The following is a 25348-nucleotide window of genomic DNA, read 5'->3' as shown; positions in this document are numbered from 1 at the left end:
AGTAAAGCAGATGAAATTAGCCTGGTGTGCATTTTTTTACGTCATCTCGTCACATAAGGCTTTGAATGTCAATTATTAGTTTATAAAAAAGCCATGTTGTTTTCCCGTGTTTTTCAGTGAATGAAATAATGTTTTTTATTTTTGCCCTCGTACTTCATACTCCACAATCTTCTGAGCGTATATATGTCGCTCCAGCTTCGTTGGAAAACTGAAGGCAGGTACACGTGTTCAGATGATAGAAAAGCACTTTATCATCTGCAGTTCGATAAAGGCACAATAAAGCATCAGAGAAATAAATAGATAATAACCTTTTCACAGCTTAATGCTGTAATGAGTACTGCAGCGCCGTTAAGTAATACACTGCATAGGTTGACAGTAATTACTTGCAATAGGAAACTTTCCACACTCAGTCGTTCAGTTCAGTTCGTGAAGAGGAGGAAGGAGAGGGAGGGAGGGAGGGAGGGACAGATGGTACAGGGATGAAGAAAAACAGAATAAATTACCACTCTCGTCGACTTAATTTCCTGCTCACAAGCATAACACTGATATAAAGTAATAAGCAAAGATCGCATGTTTTTTTGTTAAACACCCATTAATTTAATACATGTAATTTTACTGAAAAGTGTTAAGTTCGAGTATGCCAAATACTTGTGGAAAAGAAAGGAACATCTATTTGCATCACTCTTCTATTGTCTTTAAATGTTTTGCACTAGTGTGTCGATATTTGGACTGAGATTACCGGTCATCAAACACATTCCAGTCAGATGAACGTCGATACGACTATCCTAAGCTTCAATTTCGTTAATTTCATTGCTGAAAAAAACTTTCACACAAATATGTGGTCCTGAGCGCACTGCAGACTCGAGCAGCGGCCATTCGAAACAACTGCGGAAAGTGTTCTTGAGGCAAGTTCTTGTAAAACATTTCAGTATTTTCTGCAGTGCGAAACCTCTCCCTGAACTTTGAATGTCCACTGCAAAAAGAGTTAGTTGCAGAGGCATTACAGTCAAGTTCAAACCGGTTTAAGTCACTAGATCTACTACGAAAGTTTTGTAACAAAGACTGTACCACCGTAACAAATCCATCAAAATGTTCGCTCAATGTCTCCTTTTCGAGATTTATTTCATTTATAACCAGTGCAAAACTCGGAAAGTGCGCTAATGACCTTTGTGAAAGGTGCTTTATCCACAACAACAATTTTCCTTTAAAGCCTAAAGCTGATTTCAAAAACATCGGTAATTAGTTTATGTCTAACCTGCAAAGATCTTCAAATGCTTTGTAATGTCAGTTATAAATACAAAATCTAACATCCACTGGAGTTCATAAAACGTGTCTACTTCCCTTGCCCTTGAACAATACTATGTGCTTACACACGTTGAAAAACCGTTCTAAAACAACACCTCGGCTCAGCCAGGGTACTTCACAAAAATACGGCACTTCGAAAACAATCACACCCCAGCTCTGCCTGAAAGGATTTGAACTGCCGATGTCCTAAACCGTGCGATCTCAGTGTATTAATTATTTCTACAACAACGTCAAAAATGGTTCAAATGGTTCTGAGCACTATGGGACTTAACATCTGAGGTCATCAGTCCCCTAGAACAGTGGCACGTAAAGTGCCCTCCGCCACACACCGTTGGGTGGCTTGCGGAGTATAAATGTAGATGTAGAACCACATAAACCTAACCAACGTAAGGATATCACACACATCCATGCCCGAGGCAGGATTCGAACCTGCGACCGTAGCCGTCACGCGGTTCCAGACTGTAGCGCCTAGAACCGCTCGGCCACTCCGGCCGGCTACAACAACGTCCATTACACCACATATTTTGGTATATTTTTTAGAGCACACTAATGCTATGTCGCTGTGTCGCTGGTATTTTCTGCTGGATATCAACTTCTTTCACCTTGTACCTTATCAAAGCAAAGACACCAGATATTTGATCAATCATTGCAGGAGCTCCATGTGTTGTAATAGACGATTGTCGGGAAAAACTATGTTAGTATTTGTATATGATTTCTAAGAAAGAAAATATGTTATCGGCCCTAGTTGCGTCGTGCCTTGCCACAAAATCAGGGCGTTCCTCCATCAAGTTGAACTCAGTGTTACCATCTCTCACAAATACAGAAATCTGAGCAACATCCATTACATCTGAACATTCATCCAAATATAAAGAGAAAAAAAACCAGATGTTTAGTTTTATCTTTCAGATGCGTTTCCACGTCGAAGCCTCTGTAAATTGTGCTACATAAACGAGGAACTGTTTTGAAAACTAGAAGAGTCGCTGGACACAAGACTTTCGCGGCAGTAACAAAACTTTTTTAACAAATTCTCCATCGGTGATGGGACGCGCTGTTTTTGGTGTTTTAAAAACTACACTACCGGCCATTAAAATTGCTACACCTCGAAGATGACGTGCTACAGACGCGAAATTAAACAGAGAGGAAGAAGATGCTATGATATGCAAATGATTAGCTTTTCAGAGCATTCACACAAGGTTGGCGCCGGTGGCGACACCTACAACGTGCTGACATGAGGAAAGTTTCCAACCGATTTCTCATACACAAACTTGACCGGCGTTGCCTGGTGAAACGTTGTGATGCCTCGTGTAAGGAGGAGAAATGCGTACCATCACGTTTCCGACTTTGATAAAGGCCGGATTGTAGCCTATCGCGATTGCGGTTTATCGTATCGTGACATTGTTGCTCGCGTTGGTCGAGATCCACTGACTGTTAGCAGAATATGGAATCGGTGGGTTCAGGAGGGTGATACGGAAAACCGTGCTGGATCCCAACGCCCTCGTATCACTAGCAATCGAGATGACAGGCATCTTATCCGCATGGCTGTAACGGATCGTGCAGCCACGTCCCGATCCCTGAGTCAACAGATGGGGACGTTTGCAAGACAACAACCATCTGCACGAACAGTTCGATGACGTTTGCAGCAGCATGGACTATCAGCTCGGAGACCATGGATGCGGTAACCCTTGATGCTGCATCACAGACAGGAGCGCCTGCGATGGTGTACTCAACGACGAACCTGGGTGCACTATTGGCAAAACATTTTTTCGGATGAATCCAGGTTCTGTTTATAGCATCATGATGGTTGCATCCGTGTTTGGCGACATCGCGGTGAACGCACATTGGAAGCGTGTATTCGTCATCGCCACACTGGCGTATCACCCGGCGTGATGGTATGGGGTGCCATTGGTTACACGTCTCGGTCACCTCTTGTTCGCACTGGTGGCACTTTGAACAGTGGACATTCCATTTCAGATGTGTTACGACCCGTGGCTCTACCCTTCATTCGATCCCTGCGAAACCCTACATTTCAGCAGGATAATGCACGACCGCATGTTGGAGGTCCTGTACAGGCCTTTCTGGATACAGAAAATGTTCGACTGCTGCCCTGGCCAGCACATTCTCCAGATCTCTCACCAATTGAAAACGTCTGGTCAATGGTGGCTGAGCAACTGGTTCGTCACAATACGCGAGTCACTACTCTTGATGAACTGTGGTGTCGTGTTGAAGCTGCAGGGACAGCTGTACCTGTACACGCCATTCAAGCTTTGTTTGACTCAATGCCCAGGCGTATCAAGGCCGTTATTACGGCCAGAAGTGGTTGTTCTGGGTACTGATTTCTGAGGATCTATGCACCCAAATTGCGTGAAAAGTAATCACATGTCAGTTCTAGTATAATATATTTGTCCAATGAATACCCGTTTATCATCTGCATTTCTTCTTGGTGTAGCAATTTTAATGGCCAGTAGTGTATGTGTTGGGCTCACTCTCAATGCACCAACGCTGTCGATGACACGGCTCTCTTCCTGTAAATACGTTACAAGAAAGAGGTAAAATCAAGGGCAAAACCACATAATGCTTTATACGTAATAGTAACGTTATCACGAGATGATTATCACTGAGGTGAGTCATGAGATACCTTCTAATATCGTGTCGGACCTCTTTTTCCCCGGCATAGAGCTGCAATTCGACGTGGCATGGACTGAACAAGCCTTTGGAAGTCCCCTACAGTAATATTGAGCCATGCAGCCTCTACAGTTGTCCATACATGCGGAAGTGTTGCCGGTGCTGGATTTTGTGCGTGAACTGACCTCTCTATAATGTCCCATACACGTTCGATGGGATTCATGTTGGACGATCTGGGTGGCCAAACCATTCGCTCGTATTGTCCAGAATGTTTTTCAAACCAATAGTGAACAAATGTTGCCCGGTGACACGGGGCATTGTAAACCAAAATTGAAGTTCATGAATGGCTGCAAACGGTTCGATAGTAGCCGTACATAACCATTCCCAGTCAATAATCGGTTCAGTTGGGACAGAGGACCCAGTCCATTCCATGTAAACACGGCCTACACCACTATGGAGCAACAGTTCGTTGTTGAAAACTTATATGTAGAGAAAAAAAATTTGTATTGAGCTTAATAATGAGCTTTTTTAGCAAATAGATATTGTAAATCAGCTACTGAGTGGATTTTAAATTAATTGAAAACCAACAGATGAAAGTCAAATATAAAGGAATGGAGAAACTTGAAAATAGAAATAATGACTTTCATGGTACTGAATTCACAATGTCAGAATTTTGGACTTTTAGATAGTGATTTTATTCATTTATTTACTTTTTTTATATTCACCATATTCATTTCATTTAGTTTCTTACGTTTGTCTTTCATAAGACAATATTAAATTTTGTTTTCTTACATTCACTTTTTATAAAAAATGTCACATTTTATTTTCCTATATTCATGGATTATAGCAAATAAAAAGTGTAGGTTCTGGGTATGTTTTCATTTTCTAGTGCAAGAACGAGTGAAACGAGTGGTTGAACTAGAAGATGGGAACTAAACGAGAAATTACACTTTTTACCTACTCTAGCAACTTCTACAATCTTCTACAACTGTAAAAGACTTATCCAATACATCTTCCCCTCTGTCCAATTCCAGCATACGGTCTTAATCTTCCAAGTAGTTTAAATCACCGCACACTCGACTGTAGAGTGAAAAATTCATTCTGGTAACGATCAATATAAAAATAAAACACATGTGAAGTATCTGGTATGGTGTACTCTGAAGATGGCTCGATGATTGACAGCAGAACTTCCACAAGAGCTAAGTGGTTTGACTGCATTCCCAGAACTTCTTTGATCAATAAATAACGATTATATAAAATTATATTTTAAGTTAAACGTATTCGAATAAGCTGAGAACAGGTGTACCACCTTGCATGAGTGCTCAGTGACCATTTAACTGATTCGACCATGAGAAGATTGTATTACATGTGGTAAAACGATTCAGTATTCGCTCAAGCACCTCATGTCTGGTAGCAACAGGAGTAATATGAGCGGAAATAGATCTAACGTATTTACCTATAAGCCAGTTGGACTAATGACCTCAGAAGTTGAGTCCCATAGTGCTCAGAGCCATTTGAACCATTTATAAGCCAGTTGCAACGAATAGCTGTGAATATTATTTTTCTGACCCTTCAACGGGAGAGCTCTCTGAACAAATGACATATTGTATAATTTCTGGTCATTTCAGTAAAGGTCAAATAGTAGCCTCGGGCGTTTGAATACGATCGCTGCGCCGTCGCACGACGAGAAACACGAAAAACAGTGCCGCCAGGTGAAGTAATGTACGAATACGAGGGTCGCCCCTGGGCGAGGAAAACATTTATTAGCGACGGCGTAAAAGTGTTAAATATAAAGACAATTACTGTTATTAATCAATTAATCATCATCTCACACTGAAAACACAACACCACTTCGTCAAGCAATTACAGTCACAACTTTGGATCGCTGAGTGTGGCAGCATTATGAAACAGACAACAGTTGACACGAAGTGTTTCGAATGGGCCTACTTTTAATGATCATTACTTCGAGGACGGTGGCCGATATATTGCAGTCTTACAATAATTAGTCCTTTGGGGGCTCGTAACACAATAATTTATGCAGGTTACAATTTTTAGTAATAAGATCGGTTCATTGCGGAGCGAGGTGTCTCCTCACGACGTCAGTATTAGCCCTTGAGCAAAGAAGGGCTGTCTTTACCACTGGTATAGACAGTTCTCCTGTAGTATTTGATGAACAAGTTTGCGAGTATCAAAACGTGACATATATGACGGTATCTTTTGATTGCATTGAGTTAGAATCTTAAATTTTATACTCCGCCAAAGGTTTGTAGACCTTTGTATTCGACATAAATTTCAGCTCGATACCTCTATCCGCTCCTGACAAAAAAACAGGTCTCAACAGACATACAGACAGACAGACGAGCAACAAATCTAAAAAAAAAAAACCTATATTAGAAAATCATGGGAAACCTAAATCAGGATAGTCAGACGAGGATATGAACGACTGTGTATTACATTCATAAGGAGAAAATAGTGGTTGACCCTAAGAAAAAAAACAACAAACAGAAACATAGGCCAGTGTGAGTTCTCAAAATGTAACGTTATACATCTAATGGCACAAAGATGTTTTGTGTTAAGAACTGCATCCCTCACACCCCATAAACCATGGACGTTGCCTTTGGTGGGGTGGCTTGCGTGCGTCAGTGATACAGGTAGCCGTGCCGTAAGTGCAACCACAACGGAGGGCTATCTGTTGAGAGGACAGACAAAGGTGTGTTTCCTGACGAGGGACGGCAGCCGTTACAATAGTTGCACGGGCAACAGTCTGAATTATTGACCGATCTGGCCTTGTAGCATCACCCAAGAAGGGCTTGCTGTGCTGGTGCTGCGAACTCCTGCGAGCAAGAGGAAACTACAGCCGTAATTTTTCCTGAGGGCGTGTAGCTCTACTGTAAGGTTAAATAATGATGACATCCTATTGGATAAAACATTCCGGAGGTAAAACAGTCATCAATCAGATCTCCGGGCTGGGACTACTCAGGAGGATGACGTCAGCAGCAGAAGAAAAACTGGCGTTCTACGAATCAGAGCGTGGAATGTTAGCTCCCTTAATAGGACAGGCAGGATAGAAAATTTGGAATCGGAAATGGATAGGTTGAGTTTAGATATAGTGGGAAGTAGTGAACTTCGATGGTAGGAGGAAAAGGACTTCTGGTCAGGTGAATGCAGCGTTATAAATAAAAAATCAAATAGGGGTAACGCAGGAGTAGGTTTAATAATGAATAAGAAAGAATACTGGTAAGCTACTATCATAAGCACAGTGAACGTATTATCGTACCCAAGACAGACATGATTCTCACACCTAACACAGCAATACAAGTTTATATGCCAACTACCTCCGCAAATGATGAAGAGATCGAAGAAATGGATGATGCGATAAAAGAAATTATTCAGACAGTTATGGGAGACGAAAATTTAATTGTGATGGGGGATTGGAATTTAATAGTAGGAAAAGAGAGGGAGGGAAAAATATTAGGTGAATGTAGACTGGAGAAAAGGAATGAAAGATGAAGCCGGGTGGTAGAATATTGCACCGGGCATCATCGCTAACACTTGATTTAAGAGTTAAGAAAGAAAGTTCTATATGTGAAAGAGACCAAGAGGCTTTGGAAGGTTTCACGCCGTGCTGAAGAGACCTGGAGACATTGGAAGGTTCCAGATTGTTTATATAATGGTAGGACACTGATTTCGCAACCAGATTTTCGACTCTAAGACGCTTCCAGGGACAGATATGAACTCTGAACACAATCTATTGGTTATGAACAGTAGATTAAAAGTAAAGAAACTGCAAGAAAATGGGCCATTAAGCAGATGGGACACGGATAAGTTGAAAGAACCAGAAGTTGTTGAGCGTTTCAGAGGGAGTTTTGGACAATGGTTGATTAGAACAGGGGAATGGAATACAGTAGAAGACGAATGGGCAGCTTTAAGAGATGAAACAGTGAAGGTATCAGGGGATCGAATGGGTAAAAAGACAAGCTCTAGTAGGAATCCTAGGATAACATAGGAGACATTGAATTTAACTGATGAAAGGAGAGAATACAAAAATGCAGCAAATGAAGCAGGCACAAGGGAACAGAAACACACAAAAAATGATTGAAAGGAAGTGCAAAATGGCTTAACAGGAATGGATGGAGGAAAACTGGAAGGATGTAGAAGCATATTTCAATAGGGGAAAGATAGGTACTGGGAAATTAAAGAAGCCTTTGGAGAAAAGAGAAGCAGCTGTATGAATATCTAAGCTGAGATGGAAAACCAGTCCTAGACACAGAAGGGAAAGTTGAAAGGTAGAACGAGTATATAGAGGATCTATACAAGGGAAATGAACCTGAAGGCAATATTATAGAAATGGAAGAGGACGTAGATGAAGATCAGATGGGAAATAAGATACTGCGAGAGGAGTCAGACAGAGCACTTTAAGACCTAATTCGAAACAAGGCTCCGGGAGTAGACGACATTCCGTCAAAAATACTGACAGCCTTGGGAGAGAGAGTCATGACAAAACTCATCCACCTGGTGTTCAAGGTGTATGAGACAGGCGAAATGTCCTCAGACTTCACAAAGAATTCCAAAGAAAGCAACTGCTGACAGGTTTTAAAATTACGAACTCCTTATTCAATAAGTCATGGTTGCAAAATACTAACACGAATTGTTTACAGAAGAATGGAAAAAATTGTTAGAAGTTGGCCTCAGGGAAGATCAGTTTGGATTTCGGTTAAATGTATGAACACCCGAGGTAATGGTGATCCTACGACGTAACTTAGAAGAACATTAAGGAAAGGCAAACATACGTTTATAGCATTTGTGCACGCAGAGTAAGCTTTCGACAATGATGACTAGACTAGTCTCTTTGAAATTATGACGTAATAGGGTAAAATAGAGGGAGTGAATGGCTAGCTGCTACTTGCACAGAAACCAGACGGCAGTTAAAAGAGTCGAGAGGCATGAAAGAGAAGCAGTGATTGAGAAGGGAGGGAGGCAGGGCAGTAGCCTGTCCCCGATGTTATTCCATCACAAAACAAAGATATGGAATGTAGTCGAATTAAATCTGATAATGTGAGAGAATTAGATTTGGAAGGGAAGCACTTCAAGTAGTGAATGAATTTTGCCATTTGGGCACCAAAATAACTCATGGTGGCCGAAGTAGAAAGGATATAAAAAGTAGACTGGCAGTGGCAAGAAAAGCGTTTATGAGGCGGATACATTTGTTAACATCGAATATAGGTTTAAGTGTTGGCACACATTTTCTGAAAATGTTTTTATGAAGTGTAGCCACGAATGGATGTGAAACATGGACGATAAATAGTTTAGACAAGAAGAAAATAGAAGCTTTAGAAATGTGGTGCTACAGAAGAATGCTGAAGAGTAGATGGACAGATGACGTAACTAATAAGTAGGTACTGAACAGAATTGGGGAGAAAAGAAATCTGTGGTGCAACCTGACTAGCATAAGGGATTGGCTAGTAGGACACATTCTGAGACATCAAGGCATCACCAGTAAGGTATTGGAGGGAAGTGTGAAGGGCAAAAATCGTAGAGGGAGACGAAGAGATGAATTCAGTAAGCAGATTCAAAAGGACCTGTGTGCAGCAGTTATTCGGAGTTAAAGACGCTTGCACAGGGTAGAGTAGCATGGAGAGCTGCATCAGACCACTCTCCCGAGTGAAGACTACAACAACACTGACTGCATCCCAGAGGTGTGCCCAATACAGCTGGCATCTGTTTCAACAACTGAGGCGCCTTGGAATCGCAGCATACGAAAAGTGACGAAGGAACTACAACCAGTGTTGCTGTCTGCACTCTGATAATTTCAGAAAAGAACCTATCCATGAGCTTGGGTGCTAAACAATCTCTATCAGAAATCTTCTTCTGATCTAGTGACCTGAAGGGTTTATCTTTCTCGCTCCTTACTGAATAACCATGAAAAAATTTATTTATTGACAAAGATATATTTACACTAGGATTGACGACACCTCTGTCCCCAAACCAATAGCTTTCTATAGGTGTGCAATCCAAAAACTGCCTGATCATCGTGAGACTGTTTCAATTAATGATGATGATGGATATCTCAATAAACTTGATAGGTTCCTTGCCCCCTCTTGCATGTCGCCTCTCATTTTCATCAATTTTATTGATGTTTTATGTCATTGCACGGTGGTAACGGGCTGAATAAGGTTATTGTAATGAGAGTATTTGTACTGAGAGCTCAAAATATTTTTTCACTTGATTCCTATGCATGTTGGCTTGCTTCCATGGGTGGCCTGTGCGAGGCGAGCACCGGTGGACGCGGCACACTGCGTTTCCGGTTGGAGGCTGCACTTTTGCGAATACTAAGAGGGTCGGACATCAATGGGCTTAAGCCCCTGGAGGAACGACTGACGTCGATAGAGTCTCGCCTATTGTATGCAGGGTGAAACGACCTGCGAGACGTCTGAGTGTCGTCGCAGTTTGTGTATTTACCGCTCCGGCGCGTCTGGAACGAAGACTGCTGGCGACGACTGACTGCATTGTCCTCATGATTCTGAGAACACTTGTGGACCGTGCCCTGCTGGGCGCGACTGTCTGGAGCCAGATGGCCGGTGGTCTAGATATATTGTTTTCGAAGCCGGTCAAACGGCAAGTTCAGTGCCTTCAGCCGAATATCAGGGGCATGATTGATCAACTTAAACTGAGGCTAGCTGACGTCATAAAGCCCTGCTCGAAATTGGATGGAACGGTCACTATTGGCTCGAATGGTGTTCTGAGACAGTGTGGGGGAATTTTGGTATCAGAACTGAATGCTGATTAGCGGTATTCGAGGGTTGTAGGGAGTTGAGCAATGTTGGCTTCGCTCTTGCATTTCGCGGGCGGTGGCATTCGGGATTTGATCTACGTCGGAGTAAGATGGTCTTGCGACTTAGTCGCACTTTTTAGGCAAAACTTCTGCACAGCAGAAGTCGGCGCCTACATCATCAGAACGCTGCCTACCGACGACGTGCTGCAGATTTCAGGTCTGGTACAGTATTTTGCGGCTTCGGCATTTAGGACCTATCATTTTTATACTAAATCACTCAGCAGCACTCGCGCTCGCTTTGCTACAAGTCCACCTTGCTTGTTTTTCCATGTGATCCCATTTGAGCTCTCACTACTAATCGTGATACAGCAATATAGTCGGGAGAGTAATATTTGATTCATTAGGATCTCCAGTCATTACTGTCAATCTGTTGCATCACAGAGAGTAGGAGCCTCTTGTTCTCGAGCCAACTCTTATTCTCATAATAGTTCAGTATACCCTATCCTTTAGCCTACTGTTTCTGTCGATAATCATGTGCCTTTATGTTCTGATGTACACTCCTGGAAATGGAAAAAAGAACACATTGACACCGGTGTGTCAGACCCACCACACTTGCTCCGGACACTGCGAGAGGGCTGTACAAGCAATGATCACACGCACGGCACAGCGGACACACCAGGAACCGCGGTGTTGGCCGTCGAATGGCGCTAGCTGCGCAGCATTTGTGCACCGCAGCCGTCAGTGTCAGCCAGTTTGCCGTGGCATACGGAGCTCCATCGCAGTCTTTAACACTGGTAGCATGCCGCGACAGCGTGGACGTGAACCGTATGTGCAGTTGACGGACTTTGAGCGAGGGCGTATAGTAGGCATGCGGGAGGCCGGGTGGACGTACCGCCGAATTGCTCAACACGTGGGGCGTGAGGTCTCCACAGTACATCGATGTTGTCGCCAGTGGTCGGCGGAAGGTGCACGTGCCCGTCGACCTGGGACCGGACCGCAGCGACGCACGGATGCACGCCAAGACCGTGGGATCCTACGCAGTGCCGTAGGGGACCGCACTGCCACTTCCCAGCATATTAGGGACACTGTTGTTCCTGGGGTATCGGCGAGGACCATTCGCAACCGTCTCCATGAAGCTGGGCTACGGTCCCGCACACCGTTAGGCCGTCTTCCGCTCACGCCCCAACATCGTGCAGCCCGCCTCCAGTGGTGTCGCGACAGGCGTGAATGGAGGGACGAATGGAGACGTGTCGTCTTCAGCGATGAGAGTCGCTTCTGCCTTGGTGCCAATGATGATCGTATGCGTGTTTGGCGCCGTGCAGGTGAGCGCCACAATCAGGACTGCATACGACCGAGGCACAAAGGGCCAACACTCGGCATCATGGTGTGGGGAGCGATCTCCTACACTGGTGATCGTCGAGGGGACACTGAATAGTGCACGGTACATCCAAACCGTCATCGAACCCATCGTTCTACCATTCCTAGACCGGCAAGGGAACTTGCTGTTCCAACAGGACAATGCACGTCCGCATGTATCCCGTGCCACCCAACGTGCTCTAGAAGGTGTAAGTCAACTACCCTGGCCAGCAAGATCTCCGGATCTGTCCCCCATTGAGCATGTTTGGGACTGGATGAAGCGTCGTCTCACGCGGTCTGCACGTCCAGCACGAACGCTGGTCCAACTGAGGCGCCAGGTGGAAATGGCATGGCAAGCCGTTCCACAGGACTACATCCAGCATATCTACGATCGTCTCCATGGGAGAATAGCAGCCTGCATTGCTGCGAAAGGTGGATATACACTGTACTAGTGCCGACATTGTGCATGCTCTGTTGCCTGTGTCTATGTGCCTGTGGTTCTGTCAGTGTGATCATGTGATGTATCTGACCCCAGGAATGTGTCAATAAAGTTTCCCCTTCCTGGGACAATGAATTCACGGTGTTCTTATTTCAATTTCCAGGAGTGTATAATAAATCTCATTGTAATATTTAATCCGCGTATCATTTCGTAGATATATGCAGAATCCCGTTCCCTCTTGTTTATTATGATAAAGGTCTCTTTTCTTTCTCTGAGTAGATTACGATTTTTATTAAATTAAGTGAGTGTGCACTCATTTTACCAACTAGCAGGATCCACCATCATTTCCTTTCATTACCGTTGTGCGCATAATTAATTAGGTGGTAGGTAGGCATGTCTCATTCTCATGCATAATTAGTCAGAATTAAAGAGGTAAAAACTCTTCTCCACCCTGCCACCTCGCAAACTAACGAAAATCACTATTCCAATATTCTACGTTCTAATATAAAAGATGAAAGGTCGCAACTTCTTAAATTTTCACCTTTAGATCTAGGGGATACTAAATCGAAACTGCGATGAGAGTTAAGATGGTGACGTTAAGATTTACTTAATGGCTTTTAATCTGGAAGCTTACAGTTTGGTAACCGATGATGTAAAAAGCAGACAAAATGTTTTGGTCTGCAGCGAGATTAGAACCTACAGAAAGTAGCCACATCACAACTTACCTAGCGAGCCGTACTTGCTAGAAGTACGCTCTCACTGTTGTGTTGTTGATTAACAGAGATAATTAATAATGTTAAAGATGAGATTAGTTATAGGTTCTAGGTGGTGTGACCTTCCTGAAATCAAAAAATTAATTTGGCATCCCAGTGTTACACCTTAAGTGAGAATCATTCAGATTATTTATCAGAAATGACAACGAAATATCAAGTGAATTTAGCACAGAAGCTCTGAACTATACCAAGAAGTAAATCGACGGTCACGTGGTTGCCAAACGTACTCTGCAATGTTGATAATTCTCCATTAGACTAGAGACGGGAAGAATACGTTCGCTCAACCAACCCCACTTAGAAACAAAGCATCGTGACTTCGCAGCTGGGGTCATACAATATCGGCACTTTGGCAGGCCCTGCAACACGGACTCTTCAATTACGCGAATGTACCATTACTTCCTGCGTCTTGTGGCATAAATGTAAATTGTCATTTCAAATAACGTAAAATAAAAATGGTCATAATTTTCTTCACTGGTGCCTGCTATAACTGCACATCTCATATCCGCAATATTTCGATTTCGTTGAGGTGCAGCTTTGTAATTTTAGCATAGGCTCATAGAGTGACAATACATAAATGGTAATTTGCGTCTTTTTATATTACAATATGTTTGATCAGAGTAAAAAAATTAACACATTTTAAAGGAAAACAAGCGTAGATGTGAATCACTAATTGTAAAATACAGCAGGCGCATAACATGTTTAGCCGGCCGCGGTGGTCTAGAGGTTCTAGGCGCTCAGTCCGGAACCGAGAGACTGCTACGGTCGCAGGTTCGAATCCTGCCTCGGGCATGGATGTGTGTGATGTCCTTAGGTTAGTTAGGTTTAAGTAGTTCTAAGTTCTAGGGGACTGATGACCTCAGATGTTAAGTCCCATAGTGCGCAGAGCCATTTGAACCCATAACATGTTCATTTTCTGTTACTGGTAAATTACCGAATTAGCTGAAACCTAGCCACCAAAATTTTGTTTCATACGAATACACATTTAAAGAAGCAGCACACAAATTAATGCAAATATTACAGAATCTACTGATTCATGTAATGTCATCAATGATTAAGGAAACACATATTCATGACTCATAGTAATTGAGAAATTCTGTTACATGTAATTTTCACACACGCACACACACAGACAGGCAGGCAGAAATAAGACCATACACACACACACACACACACACACACACACACACAAACACACTCACACACACACACAGAAAGCGAGGGGGTGGGAAGAAACGGAATGTAATTAAGTAAAAATATGTAAGTGACCTTTTATTTCACCTCATAATATGTTTTCCAAACCACTGTTCTACATGTCAACAAAAAATTAACGTACACTTTAGTTACATTTTTCATTCTTTTAAAAACATTTATATTTTTCTTCCTAGTTGCATCATTTCTTCTCTTAGTATAATTATTTAATTCGATATTTACACAACAGAGCAGTATGGAACACCTGATAGATTCAAGGCTATGTCTGTTTTTACATCGAAATCCACTAAAAAAAATCAGTGGGAATATTACAGGATGCTACCTTCAAAAGCACAAACCTCTGATTTGCCTGTTGTGGAAACAAAATTTCATCTTCTTTTATAATTTTTTTAAAAGTTAAATAAATGTAAGTAAGAGATGCCACTACATCTTCTTTGATCCTTTGCCATTATCAAATGATCATCCTGCTTTACTTCACTGAAATGAGAAATACTTTTCAATACTCACAGTGAGTTTTTTTCAGCACTTGGTGTGAGCAGTATCCTGATCTGTAGTGCAATGACGGCCAGTAAAAAAATGGTTCAAATGGCTGAGCACTATGGGACTTAACTTCTGAGGTCATCAGTCCCCTAGAACTTAGAACTACTTAAACCTAACTAACCTAAGGACATCACACACATCCATGCCCGAGGCAGGATTCGAACCTGCGATCGTAGCGGTCACGCGGTTCCAAACTGAAGCGCTTAGAACCGCACGGCCACACCGGCCCGCTTTAGACTGTACTATAAGCGAAAACATGCTCCGAGCCCTAAGTTTTTGCTCAGTTTCAAAAAACCTGACTAAGAGAACTGTGGTAATTTACCCCACTTAGCTGGTGGTATTTACTGCACCTATCTTCCAAACCGTCAGTTTCCAAGGAGCAAATAGGACCTGTTTTTGTCATACAGCCAATAGCTACTGAAATCAATGAAAGCAGCTGTTGTATGTTTTAGAGCTCAGTGTGTCTCTTTAGAAAGTTTCCTGTTATCATTCAGCCCATACAATAAATCTAACCAAGACACAAAGCTCTTTAAAAAATCAAATGCAAACATCATATATAAAGATCAGTGGGAATTATTTGGACGGGCCCTACTCTTCAGGGTCTGTCGTAGCTATTTTCATTTTACGAGGGCAGTTCAATAAGTAATGCAACACATTTTTTTTCTCAGCCAATTTTGGTTGAAAAAAACCGGAAATTTCTTGTGGAATATTTTCAAACATTCCCGCTTCGTCTCATATAGTTTCATTGACTTCCGACAGGTGGCAGCGCTGTACGGAGCTGTTAAAATGGCGTCTGTAACGGATGTGCGTTGCAAACAACGGGCAGTGATCGAGTTTCTTTTGGCGGAAAAGCAGGGCATCTCAGATATTCATAGGCGCTTGCAGAATGTCTACGGTGATCTGGCAGTGGACAAAAGCACGGTGAGTCGTTGGGCAAAGCGTGTGTCATCTTCGCCGCAAGGTCAAGCAAGACTGTCTGATCCCCCGCGTGCGGGCCGGCCGTGCACAGCTGTGACTCCTGCAATGGCGGAGCTTGCGAACACACTCGTTCGAGATGATCGACGGATCACCATCAAACAACTCAGTGCTCAACTTGACATCTCTGTTGGTAGTGCTGTCACAATTGTTCACCTGTTGGGATATTCAAAGGTTTGTTCCCGCTGGGTCCCTCGTTGTCTAACTGAACACCATAAAGAGCAAAGGAGAACCATCTGTGCGGAATTACTTGCTCGTCATGTGGCTGAGGGTGGCAATTTCTTGTCAAAGATTGTTACAGGCGATGAAACATGGGTTCATCACTTCGAACCTGAAACAAAACGGCAATCAATGGAGTGGCGCCACACCCACTCCCCTACCAAGAAAAAGTTTAAAGCCATACCCTCAGCCGGTAAAGTCATGGTTACAGTCTTCTGGGACGCTGAAGGGGTTATTCTGTTCGATGTCCTTCCCCATGGTCAAACGATCAACTCTGAAGTGTATTGTGCTACTCTTCAGAAATTGAAGAAACGACTTCAGCGTGTTCGTAGGCACAAAAATCTGAACGAACTTCTCCTTCTTCATGACAACGCAAGACCTTACACAAGTCATCGCACCCGAGAGGAGCTCACAAAACTTCAGTGGACTGTTCTTCCTCATGCACCCTACAGCCCCGATCTCGCACCGTCGGATTTCCATATGTTTGGCCCAATGAAGGACGCAATCCGTGGGAGGCACTACGTGGATGATGAAGAAGTTATTGATGCAGTACGACGTTGGCTCCGACATCGACCAGTGGAATGGTACCGTGCAGGCATACAGGCCCTCATTTCTGGGTGGCGTAAGGCCGTAGCATTGAATGGAGATTACGTTGAAAAATAGTGTTGTGTAGCTAAAAGATTGGGAAATAACCTGGTGTATTTCAATGCTGAATAAAACAACCCCTGTTTCAGAAAAAAAATGTGTTGCATTACTTATTGAACTGCCCTCGTATTTTATCCTTTACGTACTGCAAACATGAAGCTCATTCACGGGAAGTGATTCGCTCTTTTAGCATCATCTTTCCTGGAAAACATTTCTTAGCCTCTGACCACCAAAGATTTATTATTTTTATGAATGTCGCAGTGATTTCTCAATTTTGGATTCCTTTCTTCGAGCCTAGTCTCTGAAAAGCAATAACTGTCGTATCATTAAAGAAACGAAGCACCAGTTTAACATTTTGCCTTTCAGTTGAATTTGTAAAAAGAGATTTTGAAGTTACAGAATTTCTGTATTGTAATAAATCATCTTTTTGAATCGTGTGTAGCTCTTTCAGTGCTGTGACTGAAGCAAGACCTCCCTCCATGGTCTCACTGAAATCAGGAAAACACAGATTCTGCTCCTTTTCATTGAATCAGTTGTTACAGATACACTTTCAAAGATGAACTGTGTGCACAGAATAGGACAGTGGACGATCTGCAGAAGTTTGTGCAAGGTGACGATACTTCACCTTTACTTCTAGGCAGAGTACTAAAGTTAGATATTGCTTTTCTGTTAATTGAATTATTGTCTGCCACTAACGCAACCACCTCAAATCCAGCTGATTCTAATTTAAGAATTACTTTTTTGTGTATGAAAAAAGTATTTCAGCCTGAATTGTTTTAACTGGGAGAATGTGAACCACATCCTTGAAAGGTGAATCTAAACTTTATATCATAAAAAACATAAGCACTGGTTGCACACAAAAATTTGTCGCTGTTGAAGGCAATATCTCCACCTTTGTAATGAAGCTGGGATTTCAAATTTATTTCATCAGTTAACAGAAGAACAGTTTTACCCTATGAGGCTAGTGTTACAGCTTTCTGAGAGATATAACTCAGAAACTGATCACTTTGTTGTTCAATGGCTGGACTAGATAAAAGCTTACTACAAAGCGTGGACAGTGTGTTTGGATTTGGCATAGAAATAATGCCAGTGCTTCTGAGAAACTTATATCCGCTTGACCTAATAGTATTTACGAATGACCACATAATCAGAGATTCAGCATAATATCTGAACTGAGATGAAATGTTACATTTCAGAACTGAAACCTGTTCCTTTAAAAAATGTATTTTAGTTTCCCTTTCTGGCAACTTCTCTACTAAATTCCGCAAATTTTCTTCAATGAACGACAGAACATTATCAATAGGAACCTCATCTTTACTATATACCAAATAAATTCCCTTAAGAGCATCACTCACCTTTTGTGTGTTGCAGACTTTTTTTGGAAAGTTTTTCAATTCCACTCCATTAATAAAAAGACAGAAATAAATCACTGTTTATAACAGAGTAGCAAACTACTCTTGGGTAAGGATTATGGTTAATTAATAATAAGCACACACTGTCTAATTTGTTAACTACGATCCAGGCACTATGCTTATCACTGTCACTTACTTTACTTTTTAGCTGCTCCAAATTACAGAAAGAAGTCGCTTCTATCAACTTCTCCTGCGTTTGTACACTTTCTCGAATGGCAATGTGAAGGGCAGTGTTTTCTAGTCGCTCCCTGCGACTTTCGGGGTCCTCTCGGGCTGATGTTGGCGTATTGGACAAATATGAAGTGCATCCCGGTAACTTTGAAGGTACAGCATCTGAAAAAAAAGCTTAACATCAAACGAGATGCAACTATACAGTCAACTTCCTCCTTACGACATTGTAATTTACAAATGTCGGCCTCTGCCTAACATTTGGTTCTTTAAGCTACCTTTTCTTAAGCGTCGATGATCCAATGGTGCTGTTAACAGTTTGCCAGTTCTTGGGTCGTACATTCTTGTACTACTTAATATATCTTCTTCGTTGAAATGTAGGTCAAAGGCCTTAAAAGGAGCGTACAGTTGATTGTTAAAGATGCTACGCAAACGACCGTTAATGTTGGCGGGATTGTGATTTGCTTCCATTCGAAATACATTTAAGAATAATGTAATGGTACTGTAGTAGTTAAAAAACACAACTATACTTACAACTGAATATTTACCTGGCATCCAATCTCGTCTGTGAACAGCCGAGATCCATTTCCGTCGTAGAAATTCATCAGACGGAAAATAAGACACAGAAACTGCCGTAATTGCCTCTGCAATTTGGCTCTAAACAGCTCCGTGTTATTCTGATCAGTGCTATAACTTATTTAGCACAATCTAAAACGTAAATGGTCACTCGATCCGAAGTACTTCCAAAAGACTCAGAGCCCGGTGTGTTATGACCCCTGCGCGTGACGTCACAGCCGTCTGTGGGGGCTCTATAAGAGCCTTAGCCGCCTGAGATATGGGCTGTGAGGCTATTTTACTAGGTGGCGTTGGCTCAGCCGATGTGCTGAACTCGCTAGCAGTTGGCGAGCTTGCCTGTCGAAAAAGTGCCGAAGCTTCCTGCTACGGCTGCTACTGCATTGATTGGCAGCCAAAATATGTGACGCATAGCCCAGTGAGTTTTATTCGCAGTTCTGTAACTATGATTTTAATATAATTCATAGTTGCAAATAATATCCAGACTCGCCGATTGTAATGCAAACATCATATATAAAGATCAGTGGGAATTATTTGGACGGGCCCTACTCATCAGGATCTGTCGTAGCTGTTTTCATTTTATTTTATCCTTTACGTACTGCAAACATGAAGCTCATTCACGGGAAGTGATTCGCTCTTTTAGCATCATCTGAGGCTATTAACATTAAGGGCAAGTAACATTTTTAATAAAAAGCAGTCAGTACAAGGAAATCTTTCACAATAACCAAAAAACACGACTCAAAAAGCAGTGAGAAAAATGAAAAAGGTGAACGACCATAGTGCAAGTTCGATAATGTTTGATAATATGGTGGACTATATTGCTGATGATTAACTTATTTCGTATGTTTGTCCGATGTGGTCAATGTACTAACATAAAGCGTAAAAATCATACAACCTACTAGCAAGTTAATTGCAGCTTCTAACAACCCTACCACAACAAAGGTCAGCATTTAGTAACGATTGTGGTGTTGCTCACGCTGCTAAATACTGCATTTTCGGGCAACAACAGTCATATTATGTGGCAGGTGTCATTAGAGCACAGTTAATAAAGTCATTTCATGTAATAATCAAAAAACTAGGCACTCATCTTTTTGTGTTTCTCACGCTGGTCTCGTCGTAAAATCATGGCTCAATCGTTGAAAATCTAGGTGGTTATGATTCCAAGCTCGAATGCAAAGAGGCCTAGGTTTTATCCTGCTATATTCAAAAGTTATGTAGATGCGCTTCACAAAACATTCTTCAAGATTACACTTTTGCTGGACAATGGTGATGTAAAAAAAAATAATCAGCACTCCGAAATTAAGTTACACTTCCTTTTAATTGCTTTTATTGCACTATCACGCAAACACAAAACATCACTTCACAATACAAAACATACTTGAAAACATCTTCCTCACAGTCACTGGTAAAGTTCACATTTTATAAGCTGACTACGTTAAGCGTCTTTCCAACATGACGTCCAACTCTTGACCGTGTCAAGGTCCGACTCTCTGACAACTCAACAACTAACTAACTATCGCTTACGCGCCCAAAAATCAGAGTTACAAGTACGTCAAAGATCTTAGTGACAAAAGAAAGAATACACATAAGTATAATATCATTGCAATATAAACATATCGATGTATCAGAAGTGAAATCAAATCTGAATGTTGTCTCAGAAACATGTTAAGTAGTTAAGAGAAATACAGTAGAATATTACTGGTATCGAGAGGTTCAGGTGAGGTACCATAGTGGTTACGTAATTCAAGTACCATTACAAGCTTACCATGACAACCTTACAATAAACGTCTTCTATGATAAGACAAGGTACCCATAAAACAAACGTGCCAAATTCGTCAGGAATTAGGAAGATATTACGTATTTTTCGCATAAAAATTATCTGTGATAATGTGCAATCTATGATCATTAAGAAGTAGTGTTACAGTACTATCACGAAAGTATGGAAAAGTAGCAGTAAAGGCAGCCACGTAACGAAATCCAGTTAGCAAATTATTCAGTGCCCCAATTAAGTCACAACAATCGTTTCTTCATAAAAAAAATAAAAATTGTCTATGTATAGGCAGAAAAACAGCAATAAAAATTTGCAAATCTTTACGTTTTCCAATTTTGGCTCTACAATGTATTAAATCAAGGTAACAAAATTGACATGAGGGACAAGTTTTCTAATTTCTTTACTGATTGTTGATCTGCCTGAGCGTAACTTTGTCACAGAAGAAGTAAAAATCACGTTTCCAGCGAGATTTCAACCGACAACTGCCACATTCATCCCTTTGAAAGGTGAACACTTTACCGCTGAGTTAGTGGACGATTGCCTCATGGAGCTCTGTCTTTGCTCCAGTGATGGCGAAGACGGATAGTCTGCAATGTAAAAGACGAGAGTGGCTGTCGTTGAGCTTGAAACGAGCTTTCTGGAATCAAAAACATTGTTTCAACCCCTAACTGGCAACCAGTAGGAATATTTAATCAAAATGAGGATAATCCTCTGCCACTCCAAGAAGTAAGTAGGTGGTCACAGTGTTGCCAAATTTATTCTGGAATGTTATAATGTCTCTGCCTATTGGCAAAACAAGTTTTTCCACAGCTGAACTGTATCTTGTGCGTGTAATACTTGTTTTCGAAAGACACACAGAAGGTAGTAGTCTAGTTAACCAAATGAACAGGCTATTGAATTTTATTTGCATCTCTGTAACTAGGGGTCAGGGCTAAATCGTAATTAATAATAATTTCCAGATTCAGTGACTCCAACCTAAGTACAATAAATTAAGATTAGGGGTAATTATTTGAATGGCCCAACTCTACAGTAGCTCTTGTGATTATTTTTTTCTGTCTTATGTTTACTAGAAACTGAAAACCTCATTTGTTGGACACAGTTCAACAGCAGCTGTTTGTTGCATCGTTATAACTCATACTTCATCTTTGACAGGAAATAAATTGCTAACTATTGTATATGTTAATTGCTCCAACACTCCATGACCCCAACACTACGCAGGTACCCCATCATGGTTGGTAAATAAATTAGTTACACAGTCTATTGTTATCTGAATCTAAATTCCTGTTGGATCTAAATTCCTTTGGTTAAGAATTATTTCTACAAGGCTTAATACGTTGTGATAGATAAACAAAATCCTTGGATACCACGTGAGATACTGAAGTGAATTGACAGTGTACTGAATCACGTAAGTCGCAACAAGGCACTTTGAGTAGACGACATTCTCTCGGCATTATTGATATTCTCAGGAGGAAAATCGTGGTTCAAATTGTTTAAATGGCTCTAAGCACTATGGGATTTAACATTTGAGGTCATCGGTCCCGTAGACTTAGAACTACTTAAAACTAACTAACCTAAGGACAACACACACATCCATGCCCGAGGCAGGATTCGAACCTTCGACCGTAGCAGCAGCGTCGTTCCGGACTGAAGAGCCTAAAACCGCTCGGTCACAGAGACTGGCGAAAATCATGGCAAACGATTCCATCGGACACACAAGATATATGATACGGGAAAAATATCCTCACACTTCAAGAAGAAAGTAATAATTCCGATGCCAAAAATGACAGTTGTTGACACATGAGACTATTACCGAACAGTCAGTCTAATAAGTCATGGTTGCAGAATACTGACACAAATTATTTACGGAAGTGTCTGAGAAAGAAAGTAATGGAAGTTATAAGCTTCCAGATCGAAAACTATTATAGAACTCTTAACTTCACCATCTTAAGTATAATCGAAATTTCAATCTCAGTACCCCCTAAATGTAACGGTCAAACTTTAAGAAACTGTTATCTTGCATTATCTTGCATCCTTGTTAAAGCTTATATTTTTTTTTTGCTTATACCAACATGGATCTTAATTTTTTGTGAATACACAATTCAGTTGATTGTATGTGGCACTGAATAACTTGTTAACTGGTTTCTTTTTGGATCTATTCTCAACGCGAGGTTCCTATACTATTTTTGTGGTAACTGTAAAATGCTTCTTGGTCAGGAAAAGAGGCTTCACTGGACACAGACCACATCAGTCACAAAAGTGCATAATATCTAGCAAATACATGAAATTTTGTGCAGGCTCGTGTTGCAGATAGTATTCGTTTTAGTAAAGTAGACTTTCGTCGTAAAGGTATTCAGATAAATTGTAATTCATATGCATTAGAACAGAGAATATTTCTCATAGTTCTTCTCGTTGGTTTATTGAATATAACAGGAAAACGTCAGAGAGAAATTAACCACCAATAACACATCCCCGCACTCACCAGTAACTAAAGCAATCTGACGCTCGTCAGCCAGTTTTTGGATTGCACACCTGTAGAAAGCTACTGGTTTGGAGATAAAAATGTCGTCAATCCTAGTTCAAAAAGCGTTTTCATTCACAAATAAATTTTCTTAATAGTTTGTGGGCCCTAGGCCAGAAGAAGAAGCACGGAGGTGTGCTTTCCAGCCAAGTTTCTGGACAGGTCTTTTTGTGAAATCAGCAGGGTGTAGACGGGCGTTCTCGTACAGTAGCAACACTAGCTGCAGTTTCCGTAGTCGCGTTTCATATGTTGCGACTGCACGGTACCTCAGTTCTTGAAACAAATGCCAACTGCGATGGACTTGCCTTTAGGGTTCAGTTCTTAATACGAAACATATTTCTGTGTTACTAGATAACGTTACATTTTGAGAACTCACACTGGCCTATGCTTCTGTCTTTGTTTCTTTTTTTTCCTTAGGTACTATCATTATTTTCTGTTTATGTAGTTAATAAACTGTGGTTTGCCGGCCGGTGTGGCCGAGCGGTTCTAGGTGCTTTAATCTGGAACCGCGCGACCGATACGGTCGCAGGTTCGAATCCTGCCTCGGGCATGGACGTGTGATGTCCTTTAGGTTAGTTAGGTTTAAGTAGTTCTAAGTTCTAGGGGACTGATGACCTCAGATGTTAAGTCTCATAGTGCTCAGAGCCATTTGAACCATTTTAAACTATGGTTCAAAACCCGTCTGACCATCTTGATTTACGTTTTCCACAATTTCCGAAAACATATTTTTGTTGTTCGTTTGCCTGTACGTCTGCTAAGACCTCTTTTCCTCTGGAATAGGTAGAAGTATCGAGTACTAAGGTCCACGGTCCCCTGGAGGAGTAAAACATTTAAAGTTCTGAGTAAATGCAATAAAAGGATACGGCCGTACGTTAATGTCCCCTTTACTCAAGGACAGGCAGAGCTGTTATTGTTGTTGTGGTCTTCAGTCCAGAGACTGGTTTGATGCAGCCTCCCATGCTACTCTATCATGTGCAAGCCTCTTCACCTCCCAGTAACTACTGCAACCTACATCCTTCTAAATCTGTTTAGTGTATTCATCTCTTGGTCTCCCTCTACGATTTTTAGCCTCCACGCTGCCCTCCAATACTAAATTGGTGATCCCTTGATGCCTCAGAATATGCCCTACCATCCGATCCCTTCTTCTAGTCAAGTTTTGAAACAAATTTCTCTTCTCTCCAGTTCTGTTCAATACCTCCTCATTAGTTATGTGATCTACCCATCTAATCTTAGCTATCAAGTTCAAATTTATGTCAAATAGTAAGGTCTGCGATCTATTGGCGGTGTATACAGGGTGTAAATTTTAAGTTGACAAACCAGAATAACTCGAAAAATAAGCTTCACACGAAAAAAATGTGTAGAATACGAAGTTGTTTATTTTCGAGGGGGGCATCTGCTGGTGCAAAAATTAGCCCACCAGCACAGCCCCTTGGCGGTGGGGCGGGAGGGATCGCTGAACTTCTCGTAAGGCAGCAAGTCTAAGACAAACAATAGAACAATCTCTAACACAAGATGTTACCATACAGTAACCAGAGAATCAAGTAAAAGCCACATGAATTCTGTCGATCCTACTCATCTACTGCTCTAGGCTAGTAGGGGTGGATCATCCATGTCGTTGATGAGAGGCTCTGCTCTACGAAGTCATTCGTAATGACTGAATCGGTTTTTCTCTTCTCTAGCCGTCAGCTGTCTTCACTTCCGCTACATTTGCTTAACGAATATGTTATAGCGTCCTTACTGTATAGGATGTTGCGTCATACCTAGCGTCTCTTACATAATGTTAGGGAGACAGCTTGGCCTGCTCTCTTCCAACGATTTTCTGCTGAACTCGGTTGCAGTCTCGCTCAAGAGTATCGAGGCTGCTTTCTTCCTGACAGAGTAACGGTGTTGAAATGTCTACTCTTCCCAGATAGCGGCTGTTGATACTTAAGTAATGCCGGCTATTCGAACATAGAAAATTTTACTCTCCCCTTTCCTTCCTAATTTGTCGCATAACATTCCTCTCCACTTCAATAAAATTCGTTACGAATTTTACCCTTTGCTATCTGTTT

Source organism: Schistocerca piceifrons, chromosome X (assembly GCF_021461385.2).
Source record: "Schistocerca piceifrons isolate TAMUIC-IGC-003096 chromosome X, iqSchPice1.1, whole genome shotgun sequence".
Taxonomy (NCBI): Eukaryota; Metazoa; Arthropoda; class Insecta; order Orthoptera; family Acrididae; genus Schistocerca; species Schistocerca piceifrons.
The sequence above is the reverse complement of the archived record's forward strand: the minus strand, read 5'-3'. Positions refer to the sequence as shown.